The sequence below is a fragment of the Oncorhynchus clarkii genome, chromosome 7 (genome assembly GCF_045791955.1).
Source record: "Oncorhynchus clarkii lewisi isolate Uvic-CL-2024 chromosome 7, UVic_Ocla_1.0, whole genome shotgun sequence".
Taxonomy (NCBI): domain Eukaryota; kingdom Metazoa; phylum Chordata; class Actinopteri; order Salmoniformes; family Salmonidae; genus Oncorhynchus; species Oncorhynchus clarkii.
Window position 1 is genome coordinate 54,176,849 of NC_092153.1, and position 21,402 is coordinate 54,198,250.

General features: G+C 44.9%; 1 protein-coding gene across 8 annotated transcripts in view; it reads right to left on the minus strand.

Moving 5' to 3' along the window:
• Positions 1-21,402, minus strand: part of LOC139413464 (transcription factor EB-like) — a 122,724-nt gene that overhangs the window by 74,493 nt on the left and 26,829 nt on the right. For 4 of the 8 annotated variants that reach the window (XM_071160908.1, XM_071160903.1, XM_071160904.1 and 1 more), the window contains exon 2: positions 10,118-10,222. The exons of 2 other annotated variants lie outside the window; for them this stretch is intronic. The gene's annotated coding sequence lies outside the window, so the exon portion shown is untranslated. Of the gene's footprint in view, positions 1-10,117; positions 10,223-12,289; positions 12,438-21,402 lie in introns of those variants that run through there. 2 more of the 8 variants (XM_071160905.1, XM_071160906.1) reach the window with 2 other exon arrangements.

Consider the following 21,402-nt stretch of genomic DNA (forward strand, 5'->3'; position numbering starts at 1 on the left):
AGCGAGAGCGAGACACAGAGCGAGAGCGAGACACAGAGCGAGACACAGAGCGAGAGCGAGACACAGAGCGAGAGCGAGACACAGAGCGAGAGCGAGACACAGAGCGAGAGCGAGAGACAGAGCGAGACACAGAGCGAGAGACAGAGCGAGAGACAGAGCCAGAGCGAGACACAGAGCGAGAGACAGAGCGAGAGACAGAGCCAGAGCGCGCAACACAGAGCGAGAGCGCGCGACACAGAGCGAGAGCGCGCGACACAGAGCGAGAGCGCGCGACACAGAGAGAGCACCACACAGAGCGAGAGACACAGAGCGAGACACAGAGCGAGACACAGAGCGAGACACAGAGCGAGACACAGAGCGAGAGACACACACAGAGCGAGAGACAGAGCGAGAGACACACAGAGCGAGAGACACACACAGAGCGAGAGCGCGAGACAGAGCGAGAGCGAGAGAGACACAGAGCGAGAGCGCGAGAGACACAGAGCGAGAGACACACAGAGCGAGAGACACACAGAGCGAGAGACACACACAGAGCGAGAGCGCGAGACAGAGCGAGAGCGACACAGAGCGAGAGACACAGAGGGAGAGCGCGAGAGACACAGAGCGAGAGACACAGAGGGAGAGCGCGAGAGACACAGAGCGAGAGACACACAGAGCGAGAGACACACAGAGCGAGAGACACACAGAGCGAGAGACACACACAGAGCAAGAAACAGCCTTTCTATTGTAAGACGTATGCCACCTAAAGCCCTAAATAACTTTTCTCACTCTCTGTTCCCCTTTTGAGTAACACCCTATTCCCCTGAGTCCTCTGTGTGTGTGCACACTGTTTGTTTGTGTGTGTGTGTGTGTGTGTGTGTTTGTGTGTGTGCACACTGTTTGTTTGTTTGTGTGTGTGTGTGTGTGTGTGTGTGTGCGCACACTGTTTGTTTTGTGTGTGTGCGTGCGACACTTGTCACTGAACATGGAGACCTTGCAGTTAGTGTCCGTAACATGCCAGTATACAGCCGTTACCGGCAGACATGCACAGTGTAGAGTTGCCACAGTGACAGTGAGTTTTCTGCCCGGCTTCACAGCACCCGTTTCTCCCCATTTGGTCTTGCCACACAAACAGCTGCTTCCGACGACCATGGACACACCCAATTAGCGATTCTGACTACATAGACACCAACCTAACACTCAGTGTGAATTACACTACATGGCCAAAAGTATGTGCTCGTCAAACATTTTATTCCAAAATCATGGGCATAAATACAGAGTTGGTCCCCCCTTTTGCTGCTATAACAGCCTAGATTGCTGAGGGGACTTGCTTCCATTCACGGGCTCTGTGCAGGCCAGTCAAGTTCTTCCACACTAAAATCGACAAACCACAAAACCTTGCTTTGTGCACAGGGGCATTGTCATGCTGAAACAAGAAAGGGCCTTCCCCAAACTGTTGCCACAAAGCTGGGAGCACAGAATCGTTGAGAATGTCATTGGAACTAAGGGGCCATGAAAAGCAGTCCCAGACCATTATTCCTCCTCCAAACATTAGTTTCCAATATGCATTCAGGTAGGTAGCGTTCTCCTGGCATCCACCAAACTCAGATGTGTGCTTTGTGCTTGCGTGAAATAACTTGCAGTGATTGTAATTAGTGCTCCACTCTTGTAGTCTGAATTAGCCCTGTACACTAGTGGGACTTGGCCTATATGGAGAGGGCTAAATTAAAATGTTTCTTACATAAGAAATATGGAAAGCATATGCATTACCATGGTGGCAATTAAAAGGGAAAATGATTAGACTAAATGTAAGGACAACAGTCCACCTGACAAGCCTGATTTTATCAGCATTTCACATTTACTATACTTTTCACCACATTTGTTGATAACATGATCTGAAAATACTCTGGATACATTCAGCAATATAATAGGAAAATTCTTGGAGAATTTGAGGTATAGTTTTGTCTTACGTTGCACCTATGTTGAGTGAGATGTCTTACTGGTAATTACAAGTGGCCACACACCTCTCCAAAGTGTGCAGTTTCTAATTCATTTCAATACACTTTTATGAGCTCTCCAAGCTGTGCCATTGAGGAACTAGAGCAACCACATTTTTTCTTGTTTTGAACACAGCCCTGCATCCCAGCCATTACACAATAACTGTTGTTTACGCAGTCCATTAGAAATTGCAATCTAGGTCAGGTGGGCATAATTTGAAAGCTTGTTCCAACCCCACCCTGTATAATTGAGTCCTGGACTTCCTGACGGGCTGCCCCCAGGTGGTGAAGGTAGGAAACAACATCGCCACTTTGCTGATCCTCAACACTGGGGCCCCACAAGGGTGCGTGCTCAGCCCCCTCCTCTACTCCCTGTTCACCCATGACTGCGTGTCCATGCACTCCTCCAACTCAATCATCAAGTTTGCAGACGGTACAAAAGAACTAGGATTGACTACCAACAACGACAAGAGGTGGTGAGGGCACTCTGAGTGTGGTGCCAGGAAAATAACCTCTCACTCAACTTTAACAAAACAAAGGAGATGATCGTGGATTTCAGGAAACAGCAGAGGGAGCACCCCCCTATCCGCATGGAGGGGACAGTAGTGGAGAAGGTGGAAGGTTAAGTTCCTCGGTGTACACATCACGGACAAACTGAAATGGTCCAGTGTGGTGAAGGCGGCGCAACAGTTTGTCACCTAAATCCCTTAAACTTTTACCGACGCACAATTGAGAGCATCCTGTCAGGCTGTATCACCATCTGGTATGGCAACTGCACCGCCCACAACAGCAGAGCTCACCAGAGGGTGGTGCGGTCTGCACAACGCATCACCAGGGGCAAACTACCTGACCTGCAAGACACCTACAGCACCTGATGTCACAGAAAGGTCAAAAAGATCATCAAGGACATCAACCACCCGAGCCACAGCCTGTTCACCCCGCTTACCATCCAGAAGGCGAGGTCAGAACAGGTGCATCAAAGCTGGGAATGAGAGACTGAAAAACAGCTTCTATCTCAAGGCCATCAGACTGTTAAACAGCCATCACTAACAGAGGCTTCTGCCTACATACAGACTTGAAGTCATTGGCCACTTTAATAAATTATAAATAAATAAACTAGTCACTTAAATAATGCCACTTTAATAAAGTTCACATATCTTGCATTACTCATCTCATATGTACAGTTGAAGTCAGAAGTTTACATACACTTAGGTTGAAGTCAATAGAACTTGTTTTTCAAACACTCCACAAATTTCTTGTTAACAAACTATAGTTTAGGCAAGTCGGGTAGGACATCTACATGACAAGTAATTTTTCCAACAATTGATTACAGACAGATTATGGTAGCAATTAAAAGGGACAGATTATTTCACTGTATCACAATTCCAGTGGGTCAGAAGTTTATACACTAAGTTGACTGTGCCTTTTAAACAGCTTGGAAAATTAAAGAACATGTCATGGCTTTATAGTACGCAAGTATAAACACCATAGGACCACGCAGCCGTCATACCGCTCAGGAAGGAGACTGTCTCCTAGAGATGAACGTACTTTGTTGCGAAAAGTGCAAATCAATCCCAGAACAACAGCAAAGGACCTTGTGAAGATGCTGGAGGAAACAGGTACAAAAGTATCTATATCCACAGTAAAACGAGTCCTATATCGACATAACCTGAAAGGCCGCTCAGTAAGGAAGAAGCCACTGCTCCAAAACCACCACAAAAAAGCCAGACTACGGTTTGCAACTGCACATGGGGACAAAGATGGTACTTTTTGGAGAAATGTCCTCTGGTCTGATGAAACAAAAATAGAACTGTTTGCTGCTGCTGCTCCAGCTTCAACTGTTCTGCCTGCGGCTATGGAACCCTGACTTGTTCACCGGACGTGCTACCTGTCCCAGACCTACCTGTCCCAGACCTGCTGTTTTCAACTCTCTAGAGATAGCAGGAGCAGTAGAGATACTCTGAATGATCGGCTATGAAAAGCCAACTGACATGTACTCCTGAGGTGCTGACCTGTTGCATCCTCGACAACTAATGTGATTATTATTATTTGACCCTACTGGTTATTCCTTGAACATTTGAACATCTTGGCCATGTTCTGTTATAACCTCCACCCGGCACAGCCAGAAGAGGACTGGCCACCCCTCATAGCCTGGTTCCTCTCTAGGTTTCGGCCTTTCTATGGAGATTTTCTTAGCCACCGTGCTTCTACACCTGCATTGCTTGCCGTTTTAGGCTGGGTATCTGTACAGCACTTTGATATATCAGCTGATGTAAGAAGGTCTATATAAATACATTTGGGACATAATGACCATTTTGGAGGACAAATGGGGAGGCTTGCAAGCCGAAGAACACCATCCTAACCGTGAAGCACGGGGGTGGCAGCAACATGTTGTGGGGGTGCTTTGCTACAGGAGGGACTGGTGCACTTCACAAAATAGATGGTATCATGAGGAGGGAAAATTATGTGGATATATTGAAGAAACATCTCAAGACATCAGTCGGGAAATTAAAGCTTGGTCACAAATGGGTCTTCCAAATGGACAATGACCCCAAGCATACTTCCAAAGTTCTGGCAAAATGGCTTCAGGACAACAGAGTCAAGGTATTGTAGTGGCCATCACCAAGCCATGACCTCAATCATATAGAACATTTGTGGGCAGAACTGAAAACGTGTGTGTAAGCAAGGAGTCCTACAAATCTGACTCCATTACACCAGCTCTGTCCGGAGGAATGGGCCAAAATTCATCCAACTTATTGTGGGAAGTTTGTGGAAGGCTACCTGTAACTTTTGACCCAAGTTAAACATTTTGAAGGCAATGCTACCAAATACTAATTGAGTGTATGTAAACTTCTGACCCACTGGGAATGTGATGAAAGAAATAAAATCTGAAATAAATCACTCTACTATTATTCTGACATTTCACATTCTTAAAATAAAGTGGTGATCCTAACTGACCTAAGACAGGGAATTTTTACTAGGATTAAATGTCAGGAATTGTAAAAAACAGAGTTTAAATGCATTTGGCTAAGGTGTATGTAAACTTCTGACTTCAACTGTATATACTGTATTTTATACCATCTTGCCTATGACATGGTCATTGCTCATCCATATACTTATATGTACACTGCTCAAAAAAATAAAGGGAACACTTAAACACAATGTAACTCCAAGTCAATCACACTTCTGTGAAATCAAACTGTCCACTTATGTAATGTCAGTGTTGCTTCCTTTCACATGCTGTTGTGCAAATGGAAAAGACAACAGGTGGAAATTATAGTCAATTAGCAAGACACCCCCAATAAAAGAGTGGTTCTGCAGGTGCTGACCACAGACCACTTCTCAGTTCCTATGCTTCCTGGCTGATGTTTTGGTCACTTTTGAATGCTGGCGGTGCTTTCACTCTAGTGGTAGCATAAGACGAAGTCTACAACCCACACAAGTGGCTCAGGTAGTGCAGCTCATCCAGGATGGCACATCAATGCAAGCTGTGGCAAGAAGGTTTTCTGTGTCGGTCAGCGTAGTGTCCAGAGCATGGAGGCGCTACCAGGAGACAGGCCAGTACATCAGGAGATGTGGAGGAGGCCGTAGGAGGGCAACAACCCAGCAGCAGGACCGCTACCTCCGCCTTTGTGCAAGGAGGAGCACTGCCAGAGCCCTGCAAAATGACCTCCACAGCAGGCCACAAATGTGCATGTGTCTGCTCAAACGGTCAGAAACAGACTCCATGAGGGTGGTAATGACAGCCCGACGTCCACAGGTGGGGGTTGTGCTTACAGCCCAATACCGTGCAGGACGTTTGGCATTTGCCAGAGAACACCAAGATTGGCAAATTCTCCACGGGTGCCCTGTGCTCTTCACAGATGAAAGCAGGTTCACACTGAGCACGTGACAGACGTGACAGTCTGGAGACGCCATGGAGAACGTTCTGCTGCCTGCAACATCCTCCAGCATGACCGGTTTGGCGGTGCGTGAGTCATGGTGTGGGGTGGCATTTCTTTGGGGGGGCCTCCATGTGCTCGCCAGAGGTAGCCTGACTGCCATTAGGTACCGAGATGAGATCCTTAGACCCCTTGTGAGACCATATGCTGGTGCCGTTGGCCCTGGGTTCCTCCTAATGCAAGACAATGCTAGACCTCATGTGGCTGGAGTGTGTCAGCAGTTCCTGCAAGAGGAAGGCATTGATGCTATGGACTGGCCCGCCCGTTCCCCAGACCTGAGAGATCCCTCAGGAGACCATCCGCCACCTCATCAGGAGCATGCCCAGGCGTTGTAGGGAGGTCATACAGGCACGTGGAGGCCACACACGCTACGGAGCCTCATTTTGACTTGTTTTAAGGACATTACATCAAAGTTGGATCAGCCTGTAGTGTGGTTTTCCACTTTAATTTTGAGTGTGACTCCAAATCCAGACCTCCATGGGTTGATAAATTTGATTTCCATTGATAATTTGTGTGTGATTTTGTTGTCAGCACATTCAACTATGTAAAGAAAAAAGTATTTAATAAGAATTTCATTCATTTAGATCTAGGATGTGTTATTTTAGTGTTCCCTTTATTTTTTTGAGCAGTGTATATATTCTTATTCCATTCCTTCACTGGATTGTGTGTTTAAGGTTTTGTTGTGGAATTTGTTCGATATTAGGTTTTGTTGTGGAATTGTTAGATATTACCTGTTAGATACTGCTGCACTGTCGGATCTAGAAGCACAAGAATTTCGCTACACTCGCAATAACATCTGCTAACCATGTGTATGTGACCAATTAAATTGTATTTGATTGCCAACAAGCTAGCTAAATTACAAAAATAAATCTTACAGTGTTAGGCTTTCACAATGCAATTTAGAGAAGCAGATCATTTTGGCACGCATACTACATAGAATGTAGTCATTAGTGCATTCAGATGCGTGGTCCGCAGCAAATTGTCTTCTCAATACAACAAACTCATTCTGTTGAGGAAAAATTGTAGACCTGCACCAGGCTGGGAAGACTGAATCTGCAATAGGTAAGCAGCTTGGTTTGAAGAAATCAACTGTGGGAGCAATTATTAGGAAATGGAGGACATACAAGACCACTGATAATCTCCCTCGATCTGGGGCTCCACGCAAGATCTCACCCCGTGGGGTCAAAATGATCACAAGAACGGTGAGCACAAATCCCAGAACCACACCTAGTGAATGACCTGCAGAGAGCTGGGACCAAAGTAACAAAGCCTACCATCAGCAAGGGCATTGAAGATGAAACGTGGCTGGGTCTTTCAGCATGACAATGATCCCAAACACACCGCCCGGGCAACGAAGGAGTGGCTTCGTAAGAAGCATTTCAAGGTCCTGGAGTGGCTTAGCCAGCCTCCAGATCTCAACCCCATAGAACATTTTGGAGGGAGTTGAAAGTCCGTGTTGCCCAGCAACAGCCCCAAAACATCACTGTTCTAGAGGAGATCTGCATGGAGGAATGGGCCAAAATACCAGCAACATTGTGTGAAAACCTTGTCAAACGTTTTCTGTAAGTCTTCACCTCTGTCATTGCCAATAAAGGGTATATAAACAAAGTATTGAGAAACTTTTGTTATTGACCAAATACTTATTTTCCACCATAATTTGCAAATAAATTCATTAAAAATCCTACAATGTGAATTTCTGGATTTTTTTCCTTCTCATTTTGTCTGTCATAGTTGAAGTGTACCTATGATGAAAATTACAGGCCTCTCATCTTTTTAAGTGGGAGAACTTGCACAATTGGTGGCTGACTAAATACTTTTTTGCCCCACTGTATTTATTATAATCTAATCTTTCAAAATACTTTGAGTCCTCGTAATTTACACCATTAAAATCACTCAGCATTTACCCCCCAGAGGAATCACTGCAATCCAATTTAGGCGCTTAGTGTCCAAATCTGCCATTTTCAACCTGTATACAGGTAAGACTGTAAAGGGCCACTGGATTCATCATGCTGACAAATGGCCAGACATTTTTGTAACAAGAAAAGTCCAGACACCTGAAAAGGGTCTGAAATACAGGACGCAAATACAGCTGCGTCTGTCCCGAGCTCATTGGCGCAGGAAACTGAGGGGCCCAGTTGAAACAATGTTGTAAGTTCACTAGCGAAAGCTCAAAACAGATGGAGAGAGAGGCAGACAGGCGGAGAAGAGAGATTAATGTGATTGAAAGAACCTGAACCAACTGTCACTGGTTTAAACCATGACACAGAGGTGAGGGTGTTCATTTAATTTGGAATAAGTTTTCATTTTCATATTTACCACTGTGGCAATACAAATTTGAATTTTAAACAAATAGGAGAGTGGTTCAATTTGAGTCCTCCCAAAGTTTGACTTTTGTTGCATTTAGGGGAGTGCGTGTCTCATTTGAAGGGGCTGAGCCCCCCCTGAGCCCTGTAACTCACACACTGCTTATACTCCTAAATGACAAAGACCAACACTTCCCCAACTACACACTCTAAACCTGGTCCATCAAGTTTCTGATCTAGGGTCAGTTTTTATATACTGTAGCTTTAACAACAAACAGATATTCAGTATAATTGAATAACAAAATGCATCAGATTCACAGGTATTTGAAAATCATTATTTCTCAGTCTGAAACTTGATATGTAATTTTGAGGGAAATTTCACTGAATCATATTTTTGTCACATGAGATGCAGTGTCATCCAACACAGACTACTGTAGGTAGTGAGAAACACACACCTCTGTGGTTCCCTCATTTACTCTGTGAGAGACAGTGACTGGTAAATAGCTGCCATTCACCCTCAGATCAGATACACCAAATATAACAAACACCTCCATCTGATACCATAGACTGAGCAGGGCTGCATTCACTCAGAGGAGATGTGGTTTGAGAAGACTCAACCACAGAGTCCAGAGAGGGAACAGAGAGTTAAGGGGTTTCCCTACTTCTATACAGGGGCAGCTACAGGTTAGGGATGGGATTACGACCCTGAAAAGGTGAATCCAGGTGACTCCAGGTACCAGTTCCTTTAACACTGACCACTAGCTCTTCATAGGGTGTTGTCCTGACCACATGAACTAAGCAGGAACATATTAAATGGGCGATTCCACAACAGCATGGCCCACACTTTAATTATTATTAGAATTAAAGTGGCCTTTTACACCCTTTTTAGACCTACAGCATACATGCCTCCCGTAATGATCAGTGAACGTGCATGCCTCCCGTAATGATCAGTGAACGTGCATGCCTCCCGTAATGATCAGTGAACGTGCATGCCTCCCGTAATGATCAGTGAACGTGCATGCCTCCCGTAATGATCAGTGAACGTGCATGCCTCCCGTAATGATCAGTGAACGTGCATGCCTCCCGTAATGATCAGTGAACGTGCATGCCTCCCGTAATGATCAGTGAACGTGCATGCCTCACGTAATGATCAGTGAACAACTTTCCATAGTGGGCTCTCTCTCTTAAATAAATTATATACATATAAAATTACATCATAGATCATTAATCAATCACAGCCCTCCTTTAGGATTGCAACAAACCAACAGTGAAGGGAGTTGACTTTGAATCCATTTTTCCATTCACTGAGTTGGGGGTGCTCATAAAATAGATCAGAACTTTAAAAGTTGTAGAGAGCCCACTAGAAATGTGATGTACTTGTAGATTATATTGCTTAAAACAATATGTCTAAATATGAACCAAATCAAAAAGTGTACTTTTGACATATTAATAGTTTCAATGACAAATAAAGTCTGAATATAGCAATAGTCCATATTTTAAAGCACACTACTATGAGTATAATGACACCTAGATGTTGTCTATTAGGTACAGTTAACAGATCATTGGGCTGAAAAATGTCCACTTTCATGAAAATGTTTTTGTGCCAAATGTAAAAAAAAAAAAAAAAACATCAAACAGCCTTCCTACCAATGAAGTTTCTAAGAATTGCCAGAACAATTTGAGATACCAAAATTAAATGGCATCAAATTGCCAGCATGGCAATTATCCATTATTAAACCAGGGAAGTCACATTCGGATAGCATCCCTTTTTGAAAATGAGCCCTGGCACACCCTGCTTCACTCCCTCTCTGAATACAGTTAACACAGAGGAACACCAAGACAAAAGTGAGAAACAAACAGTGACACACACACACACACACACACACATTTACTGTACCTCTTTGTAAGTAAAGTGGTGCTGAGAGAGTGAGAAGGGGGGGGGGGGGGGGGTGCTCCTCCCACTGCTCCCTACATCTCTGGACACCCTGGAGAGGACTGGAAACTACAGGCAGACACAGAGAGAGAAAAACATTATGAGACTACAGCAGTACCTGGATGTGCACTGTTGTAACAAGGTTGTACTTTGTTATATTAGTAGGACAGTACAGTAGCAGAAGTAACTGTTCCAGTCAGGTGGTCTGGCATCATAGGCTACTGTGAGGCAACAGCACACATACTCAGGTTTATAATAGAAATTACTTTCCAAAACAATTGATGCAAAACACCGTGTGGAGGTGTGTGCGTACAGCACATCAATTTAATTGCGTATGTGCTCACAACAATGTCAGTGAGCTAGCAGACACTGACAAAGAGCTTCATCTTCTTCATTGGCACTTGAATGTTGACTAGATCGGGTACACGTGTGCTTGCACCATCGCTCGCATGTTGATTTTGTCTATCCACATCAGATGCAATCAGGAGACGCAGGTTGAAATATCAAAACGAACTCTGAACCAACTGTATTAATTTGGTGATAGGTTGAAACACATGAAACGTTCATGGCCATTTAGCTAGCTAGCTTACTGGTGCTAGCTAATTTGTCCTGGGATATAAAAATGGGGTTGTTATTTTACCTGAAACGCACAGTCCTTTATGGGATCTTTGTAGATTTCGAGTCACAAAATGGTGTGTTCTCTACTCCAAAAATGTATCCACAGATATAAGGTGAAACCTAGTTAGTTTCTGGTAAACAATTATTTTTCTTCTGTGGACTTTATATGGCGGTTGGCAACCAACTTTAAGGTGCATTGCCACCACCAACTGGACTGGAGTGTGGACCTAAGTTCATCTTTCAATCACCCACATGGGTTTATGCTCCTAAAAACCAATGAGGAGATGGGAACGTCAAGCATCAAAGATAGAAGTCCAAGTTCTATTTTAGCGCCTGGCTAAGCAGATGATCGTTGACACACGCAAGCAGTTTGGAAGAAATTATTGAATAACATGTGTGAATGTATTTTGCAACTCTCACACACGTGTCAGCATGTTATCTGAAAGCAGAGGGCCACCCGTATGGTCAGCATGTTATCTGAAAGCAGAGGGCCACCCGTATGGTCAGCATGTTATCTGAAAGCATAGGGCCGCCCGGCACGGCGGATGTTTTTTGCGACCTTATTTTCCACAGGGAGCAAAGAGGAGGAGCTAAGTAGGTAATCAAGTTACCAGGATGTTGCTTTCCCCTGTCCATGTCCTTAATGTCAGTGGAAAAGACGAGGAGAGAACAACACTTTACACTGAGGTGCAGCCCGATCCATATTCAAAATCAGTCTTAAATAAAGACAAAAGAGCTGCATCATCAAAACAACCACAAACAATGTTTCCCTTCCTCATGGGCTTGGATTTCACAACTCCTAGTGAGATCAGGAGTGAAGCAACAACTTCCTCTGTTACAGCAGGCCAGGGAAACAACCTGCCTGCCTGGCCTCAACCATATCAACCACACAAATCATAAACAAGGGCTATACACGTTCAGGTCAACAAAAATCATGGTTTTCATCCTTCCCCTCTAAATCAGGGACTAATTCAAACCTGTCACAGTAGCAGATGAGTGGACTCTCTGGCCTCAAGGTTCCACATCTGAATTATCTTTACTAAGCCTGTAGGCAAGGCCTTTACCATACAAATTAACCACCGTGCTATTTCACTCGAAAATACAACAGCCAGCAAGACCTTGAGGACCAGTGGATATTCCCACATTTCCATATAAATTACAGAAAAACACCACAAGGCATTAGAAGATCATTTTGCCATTGGTCGAAGTAACACTAATGGTTTGGATGCGCATAACTGAGTTCTTTAATAATAAACATGATTCTTTCATTTTGCATGGCAAGTTGCCCATTATACAATGAAGCCAGTCTACCCAACAACCCACCACACAAAGCATGTATTCAAACAACCTTCCAGTGGCCCAGTGACAAATTATAGCCCATTCCTTGCTCACAACCCAAAGCACCATGAGGAAATTCCAGAGTCCAGTCGTTTCCACACAGAGACAATCCCACAGCGAGATGGAAACAGAGACAGATGTGGGGAAAAGATCACGACACAGGTAATCCCACATCCTTACCAGGGAGAAGGACAATCCTTAGAGCAACATATTCTGTTACTGTATCCCAGACACCTCTACTACACACAAAACGAGAGACACGCTCTGCTAGGCTGGTTGAGCTCTTATAGACACTCTCTCTCTCTGGTCTCTGCTCGTGACACTGTGCCTCTCCACTCAAAAATAGTCACAGGGACATGGTTAGTCCCTGTCCCTTCCTCCTCAAGCCAACTATGTTCCCTCTCCTATTCCTCCACTTCCCCTAAATTAACCAGAATGCTGTCCATGGGAGAATTTTTTTTTATTTTTTATTTTTTTATTTTTTTTTTATTTTTTTACACCTTTATTTAACTAGGCAAGTCAGTTAAGAACACATTCTTATTTTCAATGACAGCCTAGGAACAGTGGGTTAACTGCCTGTTCAGGGGCAGAATTACAGATTTGTACCTTGTCAGCTCGGGGGTTTGAACTTGCAAACTTTCGGTTACTAGTCCAACGCTCTAACCACTAGACTACCCTGCCGCCCCATGGGGGACTCAGTGTCCGGATCCCCGCAGCAGACGCCACCTGCCAAAAACACAGAATTCCCACAGAACTCCGCTCCCATGCTTGGGAAATCCATTCCTCACACGTGAGAAAGAGGGGGCCGCTCCATCTCTGACAGAGCAAGTCAGGACCTGACGCCCTCGACACACAGACTCCTGTCCACTGACACACACTTCCACAACGATAAGAATCTCTGATAACACCTGCGCAAGCTCCTGAAGACAAGCAGGTAATACATGTTTATTGCGCTTGGTATCTCCAGTTGGTTATCAGTAGAAGGTGGCTGGCCATTATGCTGTCTGTTACAGGACAGAGTGCTGTTCAAACATGTAGTCTGAAGACTGGAAATAAAATGGCATTTTTCATCAGATAACAGCCTAAGGAATGACATTGCAGAGACCTAAACACATGGGTGCAGAGGCGGAACCAAACATTCCCTAAACCATTTTTAAGAAATGCTACAGTTGACCAACCATAAATTGAGTCACAGTAGATCTCATACCATTAAAACAACAAACATGAACTCATGATTATTTTAAGAGGAAATCTTGGTCTAAATAATTAAAGGAGGGGTTGATATAGCTGGAATGACAGCAAAAGACACATTCCACCTGTACACAGGTAGGAGTTTCTCCCCAATCTGTTCAGAAAAGTTTAGCCCCATCTGCTGGTGCCACTCTGCACTCTCGGTATAAATTGACATCAGATCTAGGATCAGATTACCCTACTCCCAATACTAACTCATTAGGGTGGTGGATTAAAAGGTAGACAGTATGATGACGCGACTCAAAGCAAATACATGGGTCAACTTCGGTAACACCTTAGAGCATTGAAGCAGGAGGCTAAACTTCTGTATTGTTGCCATAGCTACTACGTTGTATCGGCGTGAAAGGCACACGTGCACATGCGCAGATACTCTGTGAGAACAAAGTCTTGCATTGCACTCATCTCTATATCTGCAGTGCTGTACGTTGCAATGTCATCTCACCGAGTCTACCTTTAACAGCTGACCCTGTATCAGTAGTTACAGGTGCACTATTGTCCGCCAATAGTTCACCTAATTTCAGTTTGTGACACAAAACAAGCAAGTATAGTGTATAGAATCATCATACCATCTAAACAGCAGTGAAATAAATACATTTTCCATACCCCCCCACAAAATGTTTCAGCTGTTTGAAGTTGGTGTGCAAAATCAAAACTTGTGCATGTGACACATAGAAATAGAGCACATAGAACAGCTATACCGCTCCTTACATGCTGACCAGACCAGACACGTCTGGTCTGCGCGAGCATCGCAAAATAAATTTAGAAATCCATGTTATTCAATTGTTGCACCCACACTGCTCGCGCGTGCCAACGAGCGTCTACGACGCCAAGGGCTAAAATAGAAGTCCTTCCTATTTCTGACGCAGATCACACTGAAAGTCATCTCCTCATTGGTTTATAGAAGCAGGTACACACGTGCCATCTCCTCATTGGTTATACCCACGTGGGTGATTGAAAGACTAACTTTGTTGCCGGTTGTCGTTGTAATATAATGAAAGTTTAGATGCGATCCCCATATAAGTTCAAAGATGAAAGCCTGGAAGGAGGAGAGATGACTAGAATCGATTGACCGTTTTATGTGTGGATTCATTGTCGGAGTAGAGGTCCTTGTGCATTTCAGGTAAAATAACAACTCAATGTTTATATCCCAGGACAAATTAGCTAGCAACAGCAAGCTAGCTAAATAGGACAAATTAAAGTTAGCTAGCAAGTGCAAGCTAGCTAGCTAAATTGCCATTCATGTTTAATGCTTTTCAACCTGTCCCCAAATTAATGTCATTAGTTCAGAGTTTGTTTTGATATTTTAACCTGAGTGTCATGATCACGTTTGGTGTGGGGGGGGCAAAATAAATTTATGCACGATGATGCAAGCGCGCAGCTGGTTTGGGTTCTGTGTTAGGCTTGCTTTCAATGACAGATCTATAACTCATATGTGAATTTGGTAAGGTCGCCCAAAAAGTTACATATTGCAGCTTTAAGGGCAGTTTCGATCTACCTCCTATTCTTATTCTGCCCCTTTAAGATATCCTAATATCCTGTTCCCTGAATCAGGTCTGAGACAGATGGGTGACAGTGTCTCGACAGCCTAACCCAAGAGAGGGAATTCACTCCCCAGTCGCACCTCTCCACTATGATAGCCCAAGTGGAGTGAAGCTCTGGCACAAAATGGCCACCGTGGAACACCCAGGTCTGATAGGCTGTGTCCCTGGGGGCATATTTTTCCAAACCCTCTGATTAGATCTCTGTACCAACCTCTGATGGAGGCCCTGACAGGTTCATCCTACAGAGGAGAAAAGCCCTTTCCTCATGTAGTTGTAGAAAGTGTGAGGTGCTCTTTACCAGAAACCAGGTTGGAAAACAACTGACTCACTAACACACACACACACACACACCAACCCTTTGACTGGGTCACATGGCTCATGTTTACAAACAGGTCATGTGATCACTCAAAAGGATGACCAGGCAAAACAAATCAAGACAACAAAACCCCCCCAAAAAACTGTTAGTGTATGGAAGACAGTGGGCTTGTTTGACATCGCAGCCGGCATCGCAGGTGAGTCACAACAGACTACAATTCACCTGTCATTTTTTTTTTTTTTTTTTTTTATTTCACCTTTATTTAACCAGGTAGGCTAGTTGAGAACAAGTTCTCATTTGCAACTGCGACCTGGCCAAGATAAAGCATAGCAGTGTGAACAGACAACACAGAGTTACACATGGAGTAAACAATTAACAAGTCAATAATACAGTAGAAAAAAGGAGAGTCTATATACATTGTGTGCAAAAGGCATGAGGAGGTAGGCGAATAATTACAATTTTGCAGATTAACACTGGAGTGATAAATGATCAGATGGTCATGTACAGGTAGAGATATTGGTGTGCAAAAGAGCAGAAAATAAAATAAATAAAAACAGTATGGGGATGAGGTAGGTAAAAATGGGTGGGCTATTTACCGATAGACTATGTACAGCTGCAGCGATTGGTTAGCTGCTCAGATAGCAGATGTTTGAAGTTGGTGAGGGAGATAAAAATCTCCAACTTCAGCAATTTTTGCAATTCGTTCCAGTCACAGGCAGCAGAGAACTGGAACGAAAGGCGGCCAAATGAGGTGTTGGCTTTAGGGATGATCAGTGAGATACACCTGCTGGAGCACGTGCTACGGGTGGGTGTTGCCATCGTGACCAGTGAACTGAGATAAGGCGGAGCTTTACCTAGCATGGACTTGTAGATGACCTGGAGCCAGTGGGTCTGGCGACGAATATGTAGCGAGGGCCAGCCGACTAGAGCATACAGGTCGCAGTGGTGGGTGGTATAAGGTGCTTTAGTGACAAAACGGATGGCACTGTGATAAACTGCATCCAGTTTGCTGAGTAGAGTGTTGGAAGCAATTTTGTAGATGACATCGCCGAAGTCGAGGATCGGTAGGATAGTCAGTTTTACTAGGGTAAGTTTGGCGGCGTGAGTGAAGAAGGCTTTGTTGCGGAATAGAAAGCCGACTCTAGATTTGATTTTAGATTGGAGATGTTTGATATGAGTCTGGAAGGAGAGTTTACAGTCTAGCCAGACACCTAGGTACTTATAGATGTCCACATATTCAAGGTCGGAACCATCCAGGGTGGTGATGCTAGTCAGGCGTGCGGGTGCAGGCAGCGAGCGGTTGAAAAGCATGCATTTGGTTTTACTAGCATTTAAGAGCAGTTGGAGGCCACGGAAGGAGTGTTGTATGGCATTGAAGCTCGTTTGGAGGTTAGATAGCACAGTGTCCAAGGACGGGCCGGAAGTATGTAGAATGGTGTCGTCTGCGTAGAGGTGGATCAGGGAATCGCCCGCAGCAAGAGCAACATCATTGATATATACAGAGAAAAGAGTCGGCCCAAGAATTGAACCCTGTGGCACCCCCATAGAGACTGCCAGAGGACCGGACAGCATGCCCTCCGATTTGACACACTGAACTCTGTCTGCAAAGTAGTTGGTGAACCAGGCAAGGCAGTCATCAGAAAAACCGAGGCTACTGAGTCTGCCGATAAGAATATGGTGATTGACAGAGTCGAAAGCCTTGGCAAGGTCGATGAAGACGGCTGCACAGTACTGTCTTTTATCGATGGCGGTTATGATATCGTTTAGTACCTTGAGCGTGGCTGAGGTGCACCCGTGACCGGCTCGGAAATTTGCACAGCGGAGAAGGTACGGTGGGATTCGAGATGGTCAGTGACCTGTTTGTTGACTTGGCTTTCGAAGACCTTAGATAGGCAGGGCATGGATATAGGTCTGTAACAGTTTGGGTCCAGGGTGTCTCCCCCTTTGAAGAGGGGGATGACTGCGGCAGCTTTCCAATCCTTGGGGATCTCAGACGATATGAAAGAGAGGTTGAACAGGCTGGTAATAGGGGTTGCGACAATGGCGGCGGATAGTTTCAGAAATAGAGGGTCCAGATTGTCAAGCCCAGCTGATTTGTACGGGTCCAGGTTTTGCAGCTCTTTCAGAACATCTGCTATCTGGATTTGGGTAAAGGAGAACCCGGAGAAGCTTGGGCGAGTAGCTGCGGGGGGGGGGGGGGAGCTGTTGGCCGACGTTGGAGTAGCCAGGCGGAAGGCATGGCCAGCCGTTGAGAAATGCTTGTTGAAGTTTGATAATCATGGATTTATCGGTGGTGACCGTGTTACCTAGCCTCAGTACAGTGGGCAGCTGGGAGGAGGTGCTCTTGTTCTCCATGGACTTCACAGTGTCCCAGAACTTTTTGGAGTTGGAGCTACAAGATGCAAATTTCTGCCTGAAGAAGCTGGCCTTAGCTTTCCTGACTGACTGCGTGTATTGGTTCCTGACTTCCCTGAACAGTTGCATATCGCGGGGACTATTCGATGCTATTGCAGTCCGCCACAGGATGTTTTTGTGCTGGTCGAGGGCAGTCAGGTCTGGAGTGAACCAAGGGCTATATCTGTTCTTAGTTCTGCATTTTTTGAACGGAGCATGCTTATCTAAAATGGTGAGGAAGTTACTTTTAAAGAATGACCAGGCATCCTCAACTGACGGGATGAGGTCAATGTCCTTCCAGGATACCCGGGCCAGGTCGATTAGAAAGGCCTGCTCACAGAAGTGTTTTAGGGAGCGTTTGACAGTGATGAGGGGTGGTCGTTTGACTGCGGCTCTGTAGCGGATACAGGCAATGAGGCAGTGATTGCTGAGATCCTGGTTGAAGACAGCAGAGGTGTATTTGTAGGGCCAGTTGGTCAGGATGACATCTATGAGGGTGCCCTTGTTTACAGATTTAGGGTTGTACCTGGTGGGTTCCTTGATGATTTGCGTGAGATTGAGGGCATCTAGCTTAGATTGTAGGACTGCCTAAGCATATCCCAGTTTAGGTCACCTAACAGAACAAACTCTGAAGCTAGATGGGGGGCGATCAATTCACAAATGGTGTCCAGGGCACAGCTGGGAGCTGAGGGGGGGGTCGGTAGCAGGCGGCAACAGTGAGAGACTTATTTCTGGAGAGAGTAATTTTTTTAATTAGTAGTTCGAACTGTTTGGGTATGGACCTGGAAAGTAATGACATTACTTTGCAGGCTATCTCTGCAGTAGACTGCAACTCCTCCCCCTTTGGCGGTTCTATCTTGACGGAAAATGTTATAGTTGGGAATGGAAATCTCAGAATTTTTGGTGGCCTTCCTGAGCCAGGATTCAGACACAGCAAGGACATCACGGTTAGCAGAGTGTGCTAAAGCAGTGAGTAAAACAAACTTAGGGAGGAGGCTTCTGATGTTGACATGCATGAAACCAAGGCTTTTTCGATCACAGAAGTCAACAAATGAGGGTGCCTGGGGACATGCAGGGCCTGGGTTTACCTCCACATCACCCGCGGAACAGAGGAGGAGTAGTATGAGGGTGCGGCTAAAGGCTATCAAAACTGGTCACCTAGAGCGTTGGGGACAGAGAGTAAAAGGAGCAGATTTCTGGGCATGGTAGAATATATTCAGGGCATAATGCGCAGACAGGGGTATGGTGGGGTTCGGGTACAGCGGAGGTAAGCCCAGGCACTGGGTGATGATGAGAGAGGTTGTATCTCTGGACATGCTGGTTGTAATGGGTGAGGTCACCGCATGTGTGGGAGGTGGGACAAAGGAGGTATCAGGGGTATGAAGAGTGGAACTAGGGGCTCCATTGTAAACTAAAACAATGATAACTAACCTGAACAACAGTATACAAGGCATATTGACATTTGAGAGAGACATACAGCGAGGCATACAGTAATCACAGGTGTTGAATTGGGAGAGCTGGCTAAACAGTAGGTGAGACAACAGCTAATCAGCTAGCACAACAACAGCAGGTAAAATGGCGTTGACTAGGCAGGGAGGGTCGGATTAACTACACACAGAGCCTGAGTGCGGCTGGGGCCGACAGATAAAACATAAACAAGCAGAATGGAGTACCGTGATTAATGGACAGTCCAGCATGCATCAGCTATGTAGCCAAGTGATCAGTGTCCAGGGGGCAGCGGTGGATGGGACTGGCGAGTATTATCCAGGTTAAAAAATAAAATAAAAAAATTAAAAACTGGCTGGCTGTGCAGAAGGTATAGCCGCTAGCAGTGGCTAACAATGACTAAATAGCTTGTAGCTAGTTAGCTGGTTAGCTTCTGGAGGTTCTTGAATGTGTTCTAAAAATTAAAAATAATAGCGATTCCGTATCACAGGGTGAGGCAGGTTACCGGAAGGTATAATCGAATTAAAAATCGAAAAGAGATTGAAAGTAAATATGGGTCCAGTGAGTGGTTGGGCTGGCTGGGGACGCGGTGATACAGACAGTTAGCAGGCCTGTGCTAACAAGCTAACAGTTAGTAGGCCGGGGCTGAGCAAGGTAGCAGTTAGCGGACCGGGGCTAAACAAGCTAGCAGTTAGCAGGCCGAATTAGCAACAAGCAGATAGCAAGGGCTAGAAAGTTAGTATTTGGGGGACGTCGCGATGGGGTGAGTCTGTTTATGCCTCTTCATGCGGTGACATCGATAGACCGGTCGTGGGTCCGGATATTGTAGCCCAGGAGTATGCTTCGGTGGTAGCACAGGAGCTCTGGCCGGGCTAGCTTCAAGCTAAGTGGATGGAAATGCTAGCCAGGAGTAATCATCCGGGGTTGCGGTTAGCTAGTTAGCTAGTTGTGAAGATCCAGCTGAAAATGTTCCGTTTGCGGTGGGAATCCGGTGGGAATCCGGGGATAAAATAATAAAAAATAATAATAGGTCCGTTATGCTCTGGTTAGAGTCGCGTTGTTCGAACTGGCGAGAGCTTTCCGAGCTAAAGGTTAGCTGATGACCAGTTAGCTGATGACCGCTAGCAATGGTTTGCTGGTAGTTAGCTGGCTAGCTTCAGTTGAGGGGTTCCGGATCCGAAGTAAATATAAGTACTTTAGAAAAAAAAAGCAGATCCGCGCTACATTGGGTGAGGCGGGTTGCAGGAGAGTATTTCGAAGTTGAGGTTTAGCAAAATGTTTTAAAAGATATGCAAAGAAAAATATGTAAAAAACGATATATACAAGGGACACGACAAGACGTCCGACTGCTACGCCATCTTGGATTATAAAGAACTCTTAAATTATGTGTAGATCAATCATTCAGTCTCAATTTGCCCACAATGCATCACAGATTTGATGATCTAGAACAGGGCCATCTAACTCCTCTTAGATTATGGCTGTCACTACTAATAACCAAGGTAATACCACATATTGATAATCAGTGAGAGGAGGGTAAAATTGGAAAGTTGCTTATTGGCAGAAGGGAAGAATTTCCTGAACATCCTGTGGTCATTCTTATCTCCCCTAGCCTGATAAGATACTTTTGTTAATGAGCAGCATTCACTAAATATATATCCAAATAGAATCTTTGTGGTTTGGCTAAACATGGTTGTTGTATGCATGTCCTGGATATGTGGACTGACACAGGAACAGCATGCTGAACATGGGTTCATTCTAGAGAGGTCATGACCTTTTCAGCACAACACACCTTAAGGAAACATCAATTAAACAAGGTTTACAATTCTGCAAATTCTCAGGGCTGTCACCGGTCAATAATTCCCTGCTTTGAGTATTATCATGTTATGTCTTCTAGTTTTACGATAAATGTTTATCCTAATGCTTATTGGTTGGAATTGTGATGGTCAAACTATCTTACTCCACAGTGTGGCTCTGGGGACCATTGTGGACAGTGCTGTTTTTGTGTTGAGCATATTGATTGGTTGGTCAGTGTGTTTTAGATTGTGGTCTTTCACCAATCAATCAGGATCTTGACACAGCCACATCACTCTGTAGAGCAGGCATGGGCAACGTAAGGCACGTGTGCCAAGGCTGGCACGCAAAGGTATTTGCCTTGGCACGCCAAGCAATGACTACTGCTTTGAATTTCACACTATTTGTTAAAGTATTCCTTAGGCCTATAGTATGTGTGAAGATAATGCATCTTGGGTATTATTAAAAATACTGAGTCAAGAAGGGGAGTGTGGCTAAAATGCACAAGGCGAGTCTCTCTCCAGAATGCATTATCTCACGCCAATTTGAGCGCA